At 41.0% G+C, this 19,338-nt stretch overlaps 1 protein-coding gene across 2 annotated transcripts in view; it reads left to right on the top strand.

Annotated features, from left to right (window-relative positions):
• The first annotated feature begins 10,047 nt into the window (after positions 1-10,047).
• The window catches only part of INPP4B (inositol polyphosphate-4-phosphatase type II B), a 486,205-nt gene continuing 476,914 nt past the window's right edge, over positions 10,048-19,338 (top strand). For both annotated transcript variants that reach the window (XM_073341213.1, XM_073341212.1), the window contains exon 1: positions 10,048-10,379. The gene's annotated coding sequence lies outside the window, so the exon portion shown is untranslated. The remainder of the gene's footprint in view (positions 10,380-19,338) is intronic.

The raw sequence follows: 19,338 nt of genomic DNA, 5'->3' as shown, positions 1-19,338 counted from the left end.
AACTGGGCAAATATCTAGATGAGTTGATGTACCGTCTGGAAGACCTTTGCGTACCCCCAGGGGTACGCATACCCCTGGTTGAGAACCACTGATCTACATAATATGCCATTAGACTGGCCTACAATCATGGAAGAGTTCCAGGGATCTGTGCAGCCAGGTGTGTCCACAAGAGGCTCTTGTGCCTTTGTACCAGCTCAGGTTCCCAACTCCCTTTCACATCCTACAGCTTCCTGACAATATACCTCCTGATTGTCACTGCCAATAGGAGCCCTGGGAGGGAGCGCTGCCTACGATTCATGGGGATGGAAGGGCAATAATGTGCCACCCCCTGCCCTTAGCCGTAGCCTCTCCCTCTCATACCCTATCTCCAACTCCTCCCACAAAACAGACCCTGGATCCAAGAGCTTACTGCAGAGTCTAGAAATGGGGATCAGTAGCATATGGGAGGCTGCGTGTCCACTTCTGCTCAGAGGGAGGAGATCTGTGCAAGGGTTGTTCCTCTGTGATTATTTGGTAGGTTGTTAAATACACCTCTTGATAACAGTTGGTGCAAGTCTGTTCTCAGTTAGACCCACGGTTAGTTCAGAATAATTCAACTGAAGTCAGTGGGATTCCTCTGAATTTATCCCAATATAAAGGGAAACAGAATCTGTCCCTATTTGCACACTGTGGGTTGGTTAACATTCCTATGAGCAACTTGCATTTTATATAGGCTGATTTTTTTTCTTGTTTGAATTCAGAACTTTAATACTGTAGCAATGGAAAGGTTTACATGTTATAAGTGGTTGGCATCACTTTGTCCTTATCTGTAACGAACTATCAGGGGGAGAGGAAGTGGTTACAAAAGCTGCTCAGCACTAATTGTAGACACTTACTAAAATAGTTTTCCAAGAACCCATATTTTTATATTGGTATAACTTAGCAACTTAGTTTATAATTGTATAACTTACCAACTACTTAGCAACTTCTATGTTAGCTAAAAATAAAAAAGCAATTATAAAAATATATAACAAGCGCAAAAACCATGGCATAAGAGGTATAAATTTTGGACTTGGACATACATTGTCTGCTATTAAACAGTCTTTACAAAAATAATAATTTGATTAGGCTATTCAGTATTGCAGCAGTTGATTCAAGTGCTTATCTAAAGTGATCACTCTCCTTACAATGTGTATGATAATCAGGAGAGTGATCACTTTAGATAAGCTATTACCAGCAGGAGAATGGGGTGAGGGGAGGTATTTTTTCATGCTTTGTGTGTATAAAAAGATCTTCTACACTTTCCACAGTATGCATCCAATGAAGTGAGCTGTAGCTCACAAAAGCTTATGCTCAAATAAATTGGTTAGTCTCTAAGGTGCCACAAGTACTCCTTTTCTTTTTGCGAATACAGACTAACACGGCTCTTACTCTGAAACCTGTCAAAGACTATATGGTAGAACATAGAATTGCCCTTTATTTGTCATGACAGCAGTAAAACATAAAAAAGTTTGCAGACAAATCAACACAAATATAGTGCTGCTCCAAAACTCTAAACTGCTGAGCTATAGCAGGAGCTAGGATCCTGCAACCTTCATGTGTTCAATGGGATTAAATGTATGAGTAAGGACTCATTGCAGAGTGAAGGTTTCAGGATCAAATCTTGGGCTCCTGCTGATCCCAAGAATAAAAAAAGGGAAGGAGAGAACCCAGCCAGACGGAGGGGGAAATGGGCCCATCTTGTCCTAGAGGAGAGAAGCTGAGAGATGGTCATCACTGATAAAATTGAGTGTGATTTCAGGCATCTAATCTGAGAAGTATATTTGAAATTATTTGTAAAATATACCGTAACAACAATAATAATGAATAATACTTTGCTCTGATACAAAGCCTTTCAACTGGGATTTCAAATTGCATTAAGAGCATTAATTAAGGGCTAGATTGTCGCAGAAAGGCACATATCTGAATAGGGTGTGTGCCCCAGGGGAAGTGCAATCCCTTCCTGAGCTCTTCAACATCTTTTAGGATTATTCAGCCTGCTCCCGGGGTCCCACCTCCTCCCAACCCCCTTGGGACAATGCATATCCCTGGTGCACATGAAGGAAGCAGCTCACTCCCATGCTCCCCTGAGTGCAGGGCCTGCTATTGTCTCTGTCCCTTGCAAAGGGAACTGTTACGTATCAGAGCTTGGCAAAGCACCTTCCCCCCCTTGTAAGAGCTACATGGGGAATGGATGATTTTAGATTACGCATTTACCTTAAGACATCAGTGCAGCATGATGCAGGAAGACTGCTATTTTTGAATGGCATCAGATTGTGAAATGAAACACACAGGGTGAGAACATTCCATATGGATTTCAAAAATGATTGCACATCTGTGTAGTAAAGCAGGTTCTTTTTTAAAGTCCTGCTGTGACCAGTATAAAAAGGTCAGGGAGTGGGAGTATGGATGTGATCTGCATGATAGGCAGGAGATAAAGGGAAAATCTTTTTATAACCCAGTAATGTGTATTTGGTGCCTACATGAATTAACCTGCACTAAACTATGATGGAAAGTTTGTCAAAGGGTAAAGCCTCTGTAGAATCCGAGGGTTTGAGCAAAAGCATCAGCTTTTAGGGCAGTTAGGGCAAATTTTGTCAACTCTGGAGGGACTGTTTAGCATTGCTAATCAAGTATTGTTGTGGGTAAGAATGTGCTCCTGGTGAAAGGTGGTGAATGAAAATAGTGTACTGGACCCCTTGTGTTGGTGTAGTCAGTTCCCTACTGTTTGCAGCTTGGTCGCCATGGAGAGGCTCAACAAGGACTGGAGTGCAATAATAAAGAGTAGTGTGTAATCACCAACTGATCCAAGACCCTCGTGTAAGGCTGACAGACCCCGCTCAAACTGGGGACATCTGGAGCTTAGTGCATGAGCCTCTACCGCATGAGCTAAAAGCCAACTGGCTCTTAGCTAAGGCTTTAGAGCAGACTTATTTTCTCTCTCTCTCTCTAAGTGGTCTTGGGGCCAGTAGATGGGACAGAACACCACACCCAGGAAGTGTGTGGGTTACACTTGCATTGAATGAATCATGTTAAGATGGTCCCTTGATGCACAAGGGTCCTGTTCATCTACAGTTTTATTAACAGCCTGATTCTGCCCCCTTTATTTATGCATGAATAGTTCCATTGCTTTTAAAAGGACAGCTTTTGAAATAAAGTACTACTGTGAAATTCACCCCTACAAAGAGTGCCAGGACAAGGCATCCATCCTGCTTAAATCCTAATTAAGACCTATTATGAGGACTCAAGGGGTACATATGCTTTTTACAGGCCTTGCTGTGCAGGGTGAATTTCACCCAATGTGAATAAAGATGGCAAAATATAGTCTTTAGCGTTTGAAAGCATATCTTGTGGATAATACTAACCTATTCCTGTGTCTCTTGATGCAAAAAGCTTGCCAATTTTATTATGATATAATTTTAATTATAGAATTTGCATCAGTCATTTCAAATTAACATTGATGTCATAAATCCACACTGACCAAGCACCTGCTGAATTTGCCAGTGTGGGCCTTGCTTTGTATAAAATATTCCACGGAAAAAGTATGAACTTGGTACCTTTGAGGCTAAATAAGAATTGGTTCAGAATATTTTGAGTGATCCTGAACTTTCTACAATAATGGAACTTTAAGCCATTCCGTTCTCTACCAGATCTATTTGTTTTATCATAGCATTGCAGGGGGAAATAGCAAACAGATCAAAGAACATGTAAATTTTTTATACAGTAAGTCATGCTTTAAAAGTGTTCCGGTATTTTTATTAGTAAGAGAATTATTTTCAAATCCCAATTTTTTTAATATCATGTGGGAGGAAAATATATTATAAAATTTTTTTGGAAGTCTTTTTTGTTTTCTTGGAACAGCAAGGTGCGGGTATCTTTTGGGTTGCTTCTTTGTGTGTTTAGCAAGCATGGTTGTATATGGCAAGTGTTAGTATGTTGTCTTCTATATCTGTTTTGGGTGAAAATTGCTTTATTTCACTATATCACCAACTACCAGTGAAATGGAGTCCTATAATCTTGCAACTACAATCTGTCAAACATGTGTGTTTTTTATTTCTTAAACCCACTGCCACAAAATAGAGCAAAAGACTGTTTGAAACTGAGAACCAAATTCTCCCCTGTGTGAACCATTCCCATATAGGGGAGTGGAAAACTCACAGCCATGGAGTCTCCAGTGCACTGCACCTTGTGTAGTAATTTACATCAGTTCAATATGAGTGTCAAATGCTACCATTATGATTTGGGAGCATTTTGCATTAAGTTTACAGTGATGTAAATAATTAAAGCACAGGAGATGTAAAAATGGGTCCACAATAAGGTTGCCAACCCTCCCAGATTGGCCGGGAGTCTACTGGAATCGGCATCGATCTCCCGGTGGCTACTGAAAGCAATCCAGGAGATTATAATAGGTACACTACAATTAAAGACATTACATCATGTTGGGGGGGAAAAAATCTCCCAGAATAGCTTCAGTCAGAGTTGGTAACCTCAGTCCACAAGTGTCCTGGCAATTTTTCTATTAAGAGAATAAGCGAGAAGAAGGGGGACTACACAAAAAAACAAAACAAAACCAACCATACCAACCCTGCCAGCTCAGATCCCCGAGATATGTGGTTCTTAGGGAGTCTACTTAAGGCAAATAGCATCTGCAGGGAGACTCCTGGACTTTGCACTCCTACCTGGAAACAAGTGCAGATTCCTCTCCATGGACTAAACCAGAGGGGAATATGGAGCTTTTCACAAGGAACAATTACATTTAAGATAACTTCTAGATTCTCCTGAACCCTTTAAAGGCCAAGAGTCTGAAAAGAAATTATTAATTCTCTTCCCAGAACTGAGGTAATGTTAGAGTCCTAACTTAGAGTGCTAATGGATGATTGGATTGAGATTTGAATGCAAAACCAGGGGCCCAAAACATAGAACAAAGTGAAAAGTGCCAAAATGTTACTCAGATTGCATCTCAGACAATCTGAATTTTTAAAATGAATTTTCTTTTGGAGTCGAGAAAGATAGACTAGAGACTGCTGATGGTGAAGTCTATTTGTTCCTAATATTTTGGTATTTCTAGTGGGCCTCAGATCATCGCATTGAAATAATCTATTCTGGCATCACACAAACCTTGCATGAAAATCATACTTGTGAATGAAAAAAGGAATAGCAAATTCTTATTAGTAAGTAGGGAACCATGTACAGTTTGCATTGCAGCTTTTCTGATGACGCTATTGTTTTAGACAGTATGCTAACTGTTGGCCTGGCCATTCACCCTGTGCCCCATGAAAGTGTTACTGAAAGATATTAGAAATACTTTGCCTTTTGTGATAAAACAGAGTTGTGTGACTTTTTTTTTTGGCTGAAACTAAACATTTAAGGCCTGTTAGTTGAGATTTTGGCCAGAAAGCTTGTGTATTTCTAATGTATGTATTGACCTAATAAAAAGAATGGCCTTTGCACCTTCTCCTCTTGAATTCAATAGTGTATGCACTAATGTCATTGAGAAAATAATTTTATCCACTGGACCAAATTCTCCAGTAGCTACACTCTGTGGAGTCATTTTCACCTATGCAAAGTGAGCGTAAAGTGGGGGTAAAACTCCACCTTTCATATTTGGTTCTACATCCATTTTGTATAGGTATAAATAATAACACTGGGGTAACTGTTATTGGAAGAGAGACCATAGTGGAGTTCTAGTTACTTTGTGGGATTTTTTAAGCACTGACTTCTTTTCTCATGGAGAGTCAAGATGTGAAACTACTCTGGAGATAGACCTTGCATTTTCTGGATGAGTGGGTTTATACATGTTTCATGTCTCCAACTAGTAGGAAGACAGTCAGTTCAGTCCACTTCACTTTGATAATACCTTATTGGCATGACAAGTTATATAAATGTTACCAAAATGTGAAGGAAACAGAATCTTCAACTAGTTATCTGACAGCAATAGGAACAATTTACCCAAGATAGGGCTTCATGTTGTGTTTGCCCATTTCTGATTTGGTAGCAGATTGCTACAGTGTGATACTATCTCTGCTGTTTCTTTCCTTTCTCCAGGGTTCACACATTGTTTGTCCTCATTGTCTTATGATGGAAAGTCATTGATCATTTCTGATAACCTGAGGAAATGTTTCCCGCCCATCATCTGTTGTATTTTATACACTGTAGTAGGAAAAGTGTCTCAGCTGCAGTTTCACCTATGTCATATTTGTTATACAATTGTTCCTCTCTTGAGTATTGCTCCTGCAAGTTCTGTGTGGGCAGACTTCTGCCCAGATCCTCACTGAAATCAGTGGGTACACAGTGCTGCCCATATAAACAGCTCACAGGACCAGAACCTTGCTTTGCACAGTGCTTTATGTTTTTTTCAGTTTCTACCCACAGTCCCTCATTCTCTATCACCTTATGCTGTTATTTACCTTCATACAGAGTGAGCATAAGATGCAATCAAATCAGAATGGTAGCATTTTATACCAATTTTGCACAGGTGTAAATGACAACATAAGGTGCAATATCATGTGGATTTCCTGGTCACTCTTTTTGTGTTTGGTAAGAATCTGTCTTATCTTAGCAGATTTCCCTTTAGTGAGCTGTTCTGCAGTGACAGTTCTGTGCAGAGAGCAGTACCAGTCTAGCTTATTGTTGTTTAACATTTATTCTTCCCCAGAGATTTGTTTTGCTATGTGATAGGGTGTGTTTCCCCATACTCGCCCTGAAAAGGTTAATGTAGGCTAAGGGGGGCAATTAACTTATTAAGCTGCAACCTGGGAGAATTAAGGCTGTTAGGAAAGCCCTAATTAAGGGAAGCTCACCTGTGTAGGAACAGGCAGGGCTTCTATAAAGCTAGAGAGCTGATAAAGGCTAAGGGGAAGGAGACAGAAATCCCTTTCTGGGAGAAGGGTGGTATTGGGGGGGGGGGCTAGAGAGACAAGTAGCCTACAGCTCCTTTCTGAGAGGAGGGAGTGCTGTAGCTCCCAAACCTAGAGAAAGAGAGAAGCTAGAAGGTTTGGAAAGCCTCAGGGAAAAGACAGTAAGGTTCACAATGGAACAGATGGTAGCTGCTGATGAGAGGATTCCTGAGCTAAACCCCCAAGTAGAGGATGGGCATGGGCTCCCCTACCAGTTACTAGGGAATTGGCACCATAGGAGCAGTGAATGGGAAAGCTGGGGCTAAGGAAATACTTTAGTAACACTTGAAGGGGGAAATATGCCCTATGACCTGGCTGGAGGACAAGCTCAGGAAGAGGGAGCATGCTGATTCATAAAGAGTGAGACAGTGGCAACTGTGTGTGTAGCAAGCAGTTGAAAAGGGCCTCAGACTTGGAAACAGCTAATCCCCCAGAGTGGCCAGGAGGAGGCATCACTTGTGGTGAGTGTGGTCCAGCCACCTAAATCCATATTAAGGCACTTAAATAAATAGCCTTATTTTCGATGGTGCTCAGCATTCCACCCCCCTCCAATTGAACTCAATGTGAATGCCACACCCCTGAAAATCAGGCCATTTATTTTGATGCCTAAATATGGTTCCCAACTCTGAAAGTTTTGGTGCTATAAGTCTTTGTGTTGTCTGCATAATAATAATAAAGTTTATTTTGGTTGGTTTGGGATTTTTCTGAAATGTATTTTTGCTTTGTTTTGTTTCCATGTTGACATGAATTCTAGGAAATTATGAATGGGGTGCTGTTGAACTTGAAACAAGAATTAATAGAAGGAAGTCCTGTGGTATGCAGGAGGTCATACTAGATCACAATGGTTCCTTCTGGACTTAAAAATCTATGTACTAATATTTATAGTGGGTGTATGTTCTTCTAGCACAGCTGTCCTGTCCCCCCCCGCACCCCTCCTCCAGAATGGGGCATGGCTTGGGGGAGGCAGATGGGGTAAAGGGGCTGAGGTTGTGGCTGGGGGCAGGAGTGAAATTGCAACTGGGATGCAGTGTGGGGGCTGGCAGCCAGCTGTGGCTCAGCTCCTCCCCCAGTTTCAGCCCTGGGTGGTAGCAGAGCTGCAGCAGGGCCTCCAGCTGGGTGCTGAGCCATGCTGGGGATGGGGCTAGGTGCGAGGGCGGGAGCTGTGGCTGGGGTGTGGCCGGGGGAGAGGGACTGACCTAGACCTGCTGTGCCCCCCTAGGGAGGTATGCCCCACACTTTGGGGACTTCTGATCTGATCATCATTATCTGTAAAATGATAGATCATCAACATACCGGAGTCTAAAAAAGCAGACTCCCCTCCTGGTGCCTTACTTCTTGACAAAACACTCTTTAAATAGTATGTACTTTTTCAAAACCATTCATTTTAAAAAATACACCAGGTTTTTCTGCTCTCCAATGGATGGCTATAAAGGTAGGTTTTGCTATGCTGAAAAATAAGGCCTGATCCTGCAATCAGCTCTGCTTGAGTGGACCCTAAACATCCAGCAAAGCTCTATCTCCCGTGGGACTTTGTGATGGCGCAGGAGTCTGCCTGTGCACATCTGATTATACACACCTAAGTGAGGCCCCAATCCTGCAGTGATTTATGCACCTGTAGTTCCATTATCCCAATAACACTTGGAAACATCTGGGTCCTACTAATGTGAAAATATAGTATAGACAAATTGCTGTCAAATGTGTAAAAAGAATTTTAAACAGATTAGCCTCCTTCCCCTAGCTTCTTTCAGTTGTCTTGTCTGTTACAGTAAGAGACAATTATATAGTTAAAATGGACTGAACATTGTTGCCCTCTTTGGCCTAAATGGCTAGCCAATATTTGGGGTCTTGCAAGGTTATTTCTGGCAGGAGAAATTAATTATTTGTATTATTGTAGTGCTCAGAAGACCTAGCCGTGGACTAGGACCTGTACAAACAGAAAAGATGATCCCTGTCTCTCTTCTCTTCCCTTCCCACCCATGAGTATAAGATCAGACAATGGATATTGACACTTCAGTGGAAAAGTACAAGGAGACAATACTGCTCTGCATGGCAAACGGTGTTCTCGGCACACCAGCAGCCTACAAATCAGGTATTGTCTTTCTTTGGTGTAATAGTGTTTGTTTACCAAGAATACACATAAGGTCCTGTTTCCCCAAACACAGTAGAAACAAACAGGAGGCAGTTTCCTTACTCACAAATTCCAAGCCTGCCTTTCCAGAGGGTTCTGTGCCACCAGCATCTGTATCTCCCTCTCATGGCCATGTGCTCGACTGCTTCTTTGTCTGACTGAGGGCTCTCTCTCACACTCCTGTGCAACCAATCAATCCCCTCACCCCAGTATTTGCAATCCCCTCACCCCAGTATTTGCAACTAGCTTCTCATTGGCCTTGCCATGCAACCCATTGACTTGGGGGGTGGCTTCCTCTTGCCATCAGCTACCAGCACATGAATGGCATTGAATTAGTCTTTCCATTTAGCCTAACACACATGGTGATGGTGTACATGATGACAGCCATTATCACTTTCCAGCATAATAGCATATTAATCTTTGCTGAGCATTGGATAATGTTATGACAGGCCTGCGAGATGCTGAGGGGCAAAGTATTCATGCGAGATGTGGGGCAGCAGGTATGTCAGCAGGCCTGTTTTCTTTGTAAAATCCCTTCTCCATTAGCAAGGTGTTGACACCCCTATCCCCTCCCCAAATACTTTTCTAGTCCAGTGTAGTTAATGGAGTTGTTTTTCCTAAAATGCCCCATTTTTACCTCTGGGGAGGTGTGACTAATACTTCCCCCCTGGGCCAGGAGGGTGCATCTACTTGGTTGGCTGTGCCCCGGCCTCTCCCCAGGAGGGGGAGCTGGGGGCTAGGTCAGGGCTTGACCCTTTCCTAGAGGTGTGGAGGGAGGAGCCCTGGCGTCCAGCCCCTCGGCGGAGTGCCCCGGGGGCTGCTGGGCTGGGCGGGCTCGGGGAGCTCTGCCCGAGCTGCCTGGCTGTGGCCCCAGGGGAGGCTGCAGCGGACGCCCGGCTCCTCTGGACGCCAGGAGGGGAGTGGCAAGCGACAGCTTCTCCCTCCCACACGCCCGGCTCGCTCTCTCCTCCTCCAGCCGCGGCAGGTCACCTCGCTGTGAGCGCGGCTTGCCGGGGCTGCTTTGCGCAGTGACAGGCAGGGGCGGCGGCGGCAGCAGCAGCTCGCGGCTCCTCCAGGGGCGCGAACTCCGGGGCCGCTGCCGACGGGCTGCGCGGACATTGGGAGCAGACGCGCCCGGAGGAAGGCGGGCGCTGCAACTTCTCGCCGCGGCTGCGGGCAAAGGGTGGCCGGGTCTCGCTGCCCAGCAGCGCCACAGCTCCTGGCTTCCTCTCGCGGTCTGGGCCGGAGGCTCCGGACTATAAATAGCAGGTTACCCAGCTGCTGAGTGACAGGCGGCTCGAGTCTCTCTGCGCGGCCGGCTCCCTGCTCCGAGCCAGGTAATGACCGCGCAGACTGGCCGGGGCTCGGGGTCTCTGGCTGCGTAGGGAGGGAAGCAGGGGCTGTAGGGGGGCACTTCAGGTGAAGCCTCCGTCTCCTGCCCCAATCAAGTTTCTCAATGTTCCGGTCCTAACCGAAAAGCAGAGCCTGGAAGGTGCCCCAGCCAGGAGCTTTGCAAAGCCTTCCTTCCGGGCTGGGCATCTCACCTTCCCCCGCCCACCAAAGCCCCAGAGCCGCCGCTGGCTCGGCTCTGGGGAGTTTCTTAGTTAGGGGCTTGCAACTGCTTGGGTCAGAGAGAGCAAGCACGGGGCTCTGGGCAGCTGCTGCGCTCCCCTTTCCCCCCGCGTAGGTGGAGGTTGCTGCTCCCTTCTGCCCACTCGTGCCTGCTCTTGCCCACTCACGAGGTGCGGTTAATGCTGGGGGATCTGCCCCCCTCTTCTTTATTGTCACCCTTTCTTTCTCTCCCCGTTGGGGCTAGAGCCAGGGGGTGGATGGGTGGCGATAGGTGGGTGCTTCTCCTTTCTGCCCCCGGCTGCTGAGGAGACTTGCGGCTGGGTACCAAACAAGGCGGTTGCCGGGGAAAGGGAGACCGATTTAGTGCTGAGGATGAGCCTAGTTTGCAGGATGCTGCTGCTACGTATAACTTATTAGCAAAAGCCGCTGGGGGTTCCTCTCACTTTTAATGCGGGGTTTGAACGTTCTAATCTCTGTTGTGGTACCGGATGCATTTCATCAGCTAATTTCAGGTTACACATTTTTCTTACCATCTCTTCAGCAGTTGCAAAACGTGCTCCTTTAAATTGTGGCAGTTATTAAAAAAATGCCATGATTAGTGGATTTAAATGAGTGATTTAAAATATTTTGTTCCTGACATTTGAAAGTCTGATACCTAACTGGTTATGTTGGGAATAGAGTCCTCCTCCTAGTGGTTTGATTTTTTTTAGACGGGTAACAGAGGATCCCATCTCCATGTTACAAACAGTTAGGTGTTAATCAGCATATGTTCGGGTGCAGTAGACATCAAAAGCTGAAACACTATATATAAATAAGTTAAAGACAGCTGTGACCTATAATAGTGAGACTTAGTCCTTATACCGCTTCTCCTCCCACAAACTGAGGCACAAATTATAAAATAATGTGAATGTAAGATACCTTTGTTATGTATGAACTTCTCAGCTTACTGATTTATATTAAATATTAATTTAAGTATAGTGACTTTAAAGTTAAAGAAATTGAAAACATTTTCATGAAAGTTTATTAAATCATGTTTTCATCTAACATGTATTTATCCTTCCATCTTTCTTGTCTGGAAAATATTTATGCTGGCAAATCAGGTTGGTACAAACCATATTAAAATCTAGGCTAATATTTATAGTGCACACCACATCTGTGTTTCAGAGGTCTTTGTTTCAAAAATTGATGTGATACGTACTTAAGTCTAAATGACAAATATTGGCAATATCACTTTAATATCAAAACACTAATCCATTTTATCGATTAATTACTAGCCAATTTTTTTTTAAAATGAAGTGTTGGCTGAAATACAGAAGCATAAAAAAATCTTAAATTGTTGTTAGTGTTTGTTTGGAAGGGCAGTTCATGTCTCCTACTGATTTGTCTTAAATCTGACAGGTTCTACTTGAGACTTTGCATTCTATCCTCTAATTCAGGAAATTGTATGGGATTTTATGCACACAATTCCTTATAGTATTGTTTGGAGTTACCTATGCAGGACCAAATCCTGCTTGCCTTATTCACACAAACAGTCCCACTGAAATTAAGGAACTAGTCCTGAGAGTAAGGTGAGCAGGAATTGGCCCTGGTCAGCCAGGCAGTCCTATCAGTGTTAGAGGAGGTTGTACAGTGTTTAAGTCTGGTCAGAATTTAGCTCAGAAATATCTTCACATTGATAAGAGATTTTAATTTATTTTGTTCTGACACAAAATCCAAGATGGCAATATTGAGAGAGCAAAGAACTGTGAACTCCACTCAGTGCACTTGGGAACTTCATTTCTCAGCTGACTGTTGAGCAGAGGTTATGAGAAACTATTTTGTCATATAAATTAGAGATGAACAACTTGTATAAGTCTTCTCTTGTCCCTCTCCTGCTAGTATATTCTCAAATGGTTTGCCCAGTCCAGTTTTAAATTATTCCAGTGATGGGGGGGTTCCGTTACTTCACTTGAATTTTTATAACTACGGTAGCTAGAAATTGTATGAATTCACAAACAAGAAGTTAAATACCCATATACAATGCAACTAGTTGCACAGATTTTCTTTTTAAAAGTAGAATTACTTCTATTTGTCTTAGTTTTCATAAAAACTGTTTGTACAAAAATTGCTTTATAAGCCAAATTTAGTTAGACATATGCCTTTATATGTAAAGAGAAGAGTCCAGAAGGTCCTCTCACTTACGCTGGTGTAACTCCATTGTTAAATTGAGTTAATCCTGATTTACACAGGTGAAAGTGAAAAGACAGTCAAGCCTAAAATTTTAAATAGGCCTCATGAATCAGTCTGCAGTACTAAACCTTTTCCCCCTTACCCTCTAGTGACTATTGCCCATAGACGTTTCTAAGTTTCACATATTTTTACCACTGGAAAGGATTTTTTTAATGAGAACTCACAGACAGCATTAACTATAGCTGTGTAACTGGCATGTTATAATATTAAATGCATGATATAATTTGAGGTTCATTTCTGTGACTGGCTGAATCAGTATTGCATGATCATATGCTGTTGTGCAGTAACACTTCTTAAAAAACATCATTTTGTATCCTTGGTGGATAATTTTTACCCTTTAAACATCATACTTTTAAGGCATTTCCCATATTATTAGACCTATATAATGCATGCACAGAGGTGGATGTGCTCACTGAGAATCCTATAGAATCTAGAAAGCATCCTGCAGATATTTAAAGGTGAAGAAATCAAAATAGTAAAATGATCTCATGTCTTGTCTGAATGGGGAGCAGAACTAATTTAACAGGTTTTTCTCTTGAAAAAGAAAGTGTTCCTATATGTTTGTACGTACTGTCATAATTTCACCAGTCTTCTTATCCCATTGCTCCTGTGTGTATCTGCCATTGCAGTAAATCTGTCACTTACAGTGAAGATGCTAATTTGACAAGGATAGTGGAATTTGTTAATAACAGTTGCTTAACTTCAGTTTTTCTGGTCATGGTAAGAGTTGGTCATATGATACAGTATGATTAATAGGGAGAAACTCTTGTAGGAAATGAGATTTTACTGTATACCGATTATGTTACATATAAATAAGCTTTCACTGTATACAGCTTATGCTAGGGTTTCATGTAACTTTTCTGTGGTTATAAACAGCAGTTCTAGCTGTATAGTGGTACCTAAAGCATGTTCTAAGCTTATAGGTAAGGTGTGTGTTTTCTTTATAAAAATGTCTTTGAAAAGCTCAATTCACATTAAGTCAGGGGAGGAGGATAAATATGTAGGGCCTAATTTTTGGCTTGCACCATGTATAGTTATTTACACTCAGTTTGCACAGAAGTAAAACACTAACAAATCAGAATTTTAGTGTTGTGCAATGTGGACATAAAGGCACTTTCACTCTGGTTTGGTAGTGTTTTTATTCTCACTTAGGACATGTGTAAATGGCTACCCAAAGTATCTCGAATTGGGGAATCAGGCCCAGAGTGAAATTTTCACCACTATAATGGTGTAAATATGGAGTAATTCTCCACTAATTTTAATGGAGTCAGACCAGTATACACTATTGGAAAAGGGAACAGCATCTGGCCTCAAAAATTGAACTGTGACACTTGATGTTTATGATAATTGCAATCCAATACAGTTAGTGATCCTTTTTAGGTATCAGTTCAAGGGAACGTCTTAGATTGTCAAATAGAAATTATAAACAGTGGGGATTGTGTGGAAAGAATACCTTTTTGTCTATAATCCAAGTAACTTGATTGCCTTGTAAAGATAAACTGATTTTATTATTATTATTATTTCAGATATACTATTTATGGAACTTCTTTGTCACGAACTGTCATGACAGACAACTAGTGAGGCTGCTGTAGGATTGTCACATGACACAGCCTAGTTGTGCAAATTGGCAGCGATAATGATAAGAACATTCCCTGTGTGGGAAAAGTTGTCATTCACACTGATCATTGAGCAAGCTTTCTTTAAGACGTGTACAACAGCTTGTATTTCAGCTTCAGAGGGGTTAGGGGTTATCATTCAAAGATGATAGGCTCCAGTGATTGAACACTAAAACAAAGGAATATGGTACAAATGTAGAGGTAGCAAATTGGGATAAAACAATGAAATCTTTAAATTTGAAATAAGCTCTAAAAAGAGAAATTAGGAAGATCAAAGCTATGCTTCTTAATCACTAATAATAGCTTTTGGTGGTTATTTTATAGCGTTTTAACATGGAGAGCTGCTAAACTTGTAACGTTCCAATTGGTATATCTATTAAAATCTTCATAATAAATAATGTGTACTGAATATTTAATAAATAGAATAAAAAAATCCAGGTTGGATTTTTACTTGTGCACATGCAATTCAGGTCTTACAAACATGAAAGTTGCAGAAGTGCCCTCTGGTCTTAAATTTCTGAGACTGGAATGATTTTGTTCAGGTGAATATAGTCTTGTTTTCCCCTCTTTTTCAAACAATATAGAAACATGCTGACTGCTATTTGTATGAAAACATTTTGCTTTAAAAAAGATAGAATTTTCATGTTCTAAATCTGTCAGATACTTGGAACATAAATACATTCTACACTAGATGGCAGTATACAACACTAAGAAGCCGTAGGTCATTTTAACTGTAACAAATCCATTAGAAACTATAGGTAACATTTTCGAAAGCAACTAACTGACCTAGGAGCCTAAGATTTTCAGAAGTGACTTAGTCTAAGTGCCTAAATCCTGTTCACTGAAAATGAGGTGAAAGTCTCACTGAAAATGAGGCTCAAAAGTCTGAAAGTCTCTTAGATTTCTGATTGTTCGCAGTGTAGTTGTAGCTGTTTTGGTGCCTGGATATTAGAGAAACAAGAAGAAAAACTCTGGGTAAGCTCAAAAGCACGTCTCTTTCAACAAGTTGGTCAAATAAAAGATTTTGCCAACCCACCTTATCTCTTAGGTGTCTAAGTCACTTAGGTGCTTTTGAAAATGTAATTATGTTTGTTTGTTTTAAAACTGTAGACTTGAATTTTTATCAGTCAATAAAATTAAAACCAATAATCAGATGAGACCTGACTAATATGTTTAGTAGATGTATTGGGCCGGATTCTAATTTATACTGGAAGGCCTGGTTTATACACAAACTCTTTTTGTACTGATTTAACTATTTCTATTAGGGTTGTGATTGTTCTACTGAAGTGTTGGTAATGCAGTTATACTGGTAGAAAGGTGGCAGATACCAGTGTAGTTTATACCCATAATGGAAGGAAAATAAGCTGTACTGCTAAGGCACCTTTGTACATGTACTTCTAACGTCAGTACCGGGCAAATTAGTTGAAACAATAGTAAAGAATAAAATTGTCAGACACATAAAAGAACATAAATTCTTGTGCAACAGTCCATATGGTTTCTGTAAAGGGAAATCATGTCTTACTAATCTATTAGAGTTCTTTGAAGGGGTCAACAAACATGTAGACTAGGGGGAGCCAGTGGACACAGTGTATTTAGATTTCCAGAAAGCCTTTGACAAGGTCCTTCACCAAAGGCTCATATGTAAATTAAGTTGTCATGGGATAAGAGGGAAGATCCTTTCATGGATTGATAACTGGTTAAAAGACAGGGAACAAAGGGTAGGAATAAATGATACATTTTCAGAATGGAGAGGGTAACTAGTGGTGGTCCCCAAGGGTCAGTCCTAGGATCAATCCTATTCAACTTGTTCATAAATGATCTGGAGAAAGGGGTAAACAGTGCGGTGGCCAAGTTTGCAGACAATACTAAACTGCTCAAGATAGTTAAGACCAAAGGAGACTGTGAAGAACTTCAAAAAGATCTCACAAAACTAAGAGATTGGGCAGCAAAATGGCAAATGAAATTTAATGTGGATAAATGTAAAGTAATGCACACTGGAAAATATAACCCCAACTATACATACAATATAGTATATAGTGGGGGCTAGTTTAGCTACAACAAATCAGGAAAGAGATCTTAGAGTCATTGTGGATAGTTCTCTGAAGACATCCACGCAGCGTGCAGCGGCAGTCAAAAAAGTGAACAGGATGTCAGGAATCATTAAAAAAGGGAGAGAGACTAAGATGGAGAATATCTTATTACTCTTGTATAAATCCATGGTACGCCCACATCTTGAATACTGCGTACAGATGTGGTCTCCTCATCTCAAAAAAGAGATACTGGCATTAGAAAAGGTTCAGAGAAGGACAAATAAAATAATTAGGGGTTTGGAATGGGTCCCATATGAGGAGAGATTAAAGAGGCGAGGACTTTTCAGCTTGGAAAAGAGGAGACTAAGGGGGGATATGATAGAGGTATATAAAATCTTGAGTGGTGTGGAGAAAGTGAATAAGGAAAAGTTATTTACTTGTTCTCATAATATAAGAACTAGGGGCCACCAAATGAAATTAATGGACAGCAGGTTTAAAACAAATAAAAGAACGTTCTTCACACAGTGCACAGTGCACTGTGGAACTCCTTGCCTGAGGAGGTTGTGAAGGCTAGGACTATAACAGGGTTTAAAAGAGAACTAGATAAATTCATGGAGGTTAAGTGCATTAATGGCTGTTAGCCAGGATGGGTAAGGAATGGCTCCTAGCCTCTATTTGTCAGAGGGTGGAGATGGATGGCAGGAGAGAGATCACTTGATCATTACCTGTTAGGTTCACTCCCTCTGGGGCACCTGGCATTGGCCACTGTTGGCAGACAGGATACTGGGCTGGATGGACCTTTGGTCTGACCCAGTATGGCCGTTCTTATACTTAACGTGGTATAACTTTTGTTTGTTGACAAGCCCCCTTCACACTGATCTGGAAGTGTAAAGAGTTTTAAAGTGGGTATAAAGGGGGCTTAGTGTAAATGAAAATCAAGCTCATTGTTTGTGAGATGGTAATACATTCTTATTAATATGGCTTGAAGTGCTTGCAATGTCTGATTAGATGGATAATCTGAAAGGAAGATGAAATAAGCACAATGCTGTGTACAGGTTTGGACACCATAGGTAGGGAAGAGAAGGTCAACTAGGGTGAAGAAATGTTTGGAGAGAATTGTGCATGAGAAATATTTGGGCGAATTCTGTATGTACAGCCTTGAAGACTGAGGCTACTGGAGGGAGGGGGGTACGATTATGTACTTTAGAAGCACACAAATGGGTGCTATGAAGGTGATAATTTTTTTTCATTAGTAATATATCTGGATTTAAATTTAAACAACCATTTAAAAAACAAATAAGTAGCAAGATAACTACAGAACGTGAGGGAATCAAATTGACTAGAAATCCACAAGTCAATGTGTGTGTCAAGTGGGCAATGGCCTAGAAATCTTAGTCCTGTCTAACAACATAAAAGCAAGGAAGACTGAGTAGATGATCTTAACTGTAGGAGTTCTATGCACAATCTCTGAGCAGCATTATATTATGTATATTTGCAAGTAAACTTGTATGTAATAGCAGCTTGATCGAACCCTGTGGTTCTGTGGATTTTAGTTCTCTGACTTAGATTTTCTTTTAGAATCTATAAGAAGCAAAACTGTTCACACGTTGGGATTAAGTCTTCACTGTCTGTCCAAATATATACATATGTGGTGCTTTTCACTTAACATTGGACAATTGGGCAGGGGGGGACGGGAAATGGACATGTTTCGGAGCACATGAAATGCTAAATCTGTTAACTGAAAAAATTCTCTTTAAAATAGAAAGCAACTGGATTTTTTCAACCACAGTATTAAAAAAAAAAATGCACCACCATCGGAAGAAAACAGATACATGTAGAAATGTTTAGTGATCAAAATGCCATGGTTCCCTGACTTTACTGCTAGTACTCTAATACATTTTACAGCTTCAAACTTTGGTAATCCTTGATAACTTTTATATCCAGATTCTCAAGATGATGCAAAGGATGCATTTGCAGAAAATAAATTTTTATAGGGACAAATATTTCTCTTGCAAATAAATACTTGTGCATATGTAATGGTTTTTTGAAGGCACAAGAGGTGAGTAGACACTCTTGCAGGTGAACCATTGATGCAGTCTTTTGAAAATTCAGCCTTAATGTTTATAATCTATTATCTTCAGCAAATAAATCTTTGTTAATTCTCCATGCCAACATAGGAGACTAGATGCTGCTTGGTTGTTGTTTGGATTTAAACTTTAAATAGAGCTAACAAATCACCATTCTGCACCATTTATGTAGCGTGTGCAGCTTCTTTCAGTACTCTTGCTTGAGTGGCAGCCTTTGGTTTTCTTGGGCAAAAGAACTGGCACAACTGTATACTGATCTTTGCAGCACGCATTGGGTCTATTTCTACTCTTATTGAAGTTAATGGGAGATTGCCAATGGCTTGAATGAGAAGAGGATCATGCCTAAAGGGAATTTGGCGCTAAGGGAGGAATGGCCCCTTGCGACCAAAATGCTAATTTTTTTTTGTATTTACAAAAAAAAAAAAATTGTTTCTATACTAGCCTAGGAAGATACATTCATTATAAATATTTAAAATACCTAAACCAGCACTGGTTCAGTTTACTGAACGACTCACTAATGAATAAGGTGTGTCAGAGCTATCCGTGAATATTTATTAAGTTTTATATAAACAAAAGAATACAGAACTGGCCTATTTTGAAAACAGCAAAATTATGCTTACTCATTTTAAACTTGATTAAATTACCTCCAACTTAATCAGTTTTGACACATTATAATAGATTGACAGAGTTGGGCATCTCGCCTGAAGCTACGATCTATTTTGTTCTCCTCTGTCTCATTCAGTTAATCCAAACAAGATAGTG

Source organism: Lepidochelys kempii, chromosome 4 (genome assembly GCF_965140265.1).
Source record: "Lepidochelys kempii isolate rLepKem1 chromosome 4, rLepKem1.hap2, whole genome shotgun sequence".
In the NCBI taxonomy this organism is placed as follows: domain Eukaryota; kingdom Metazoa; phylum Chordata; order Testudines; family Cheloniidae; genus Lepidochelys; species Lepidochelys kempii.
This window is presented reverse-complemented; position numbering and strand designations above follow the sequence as displayed.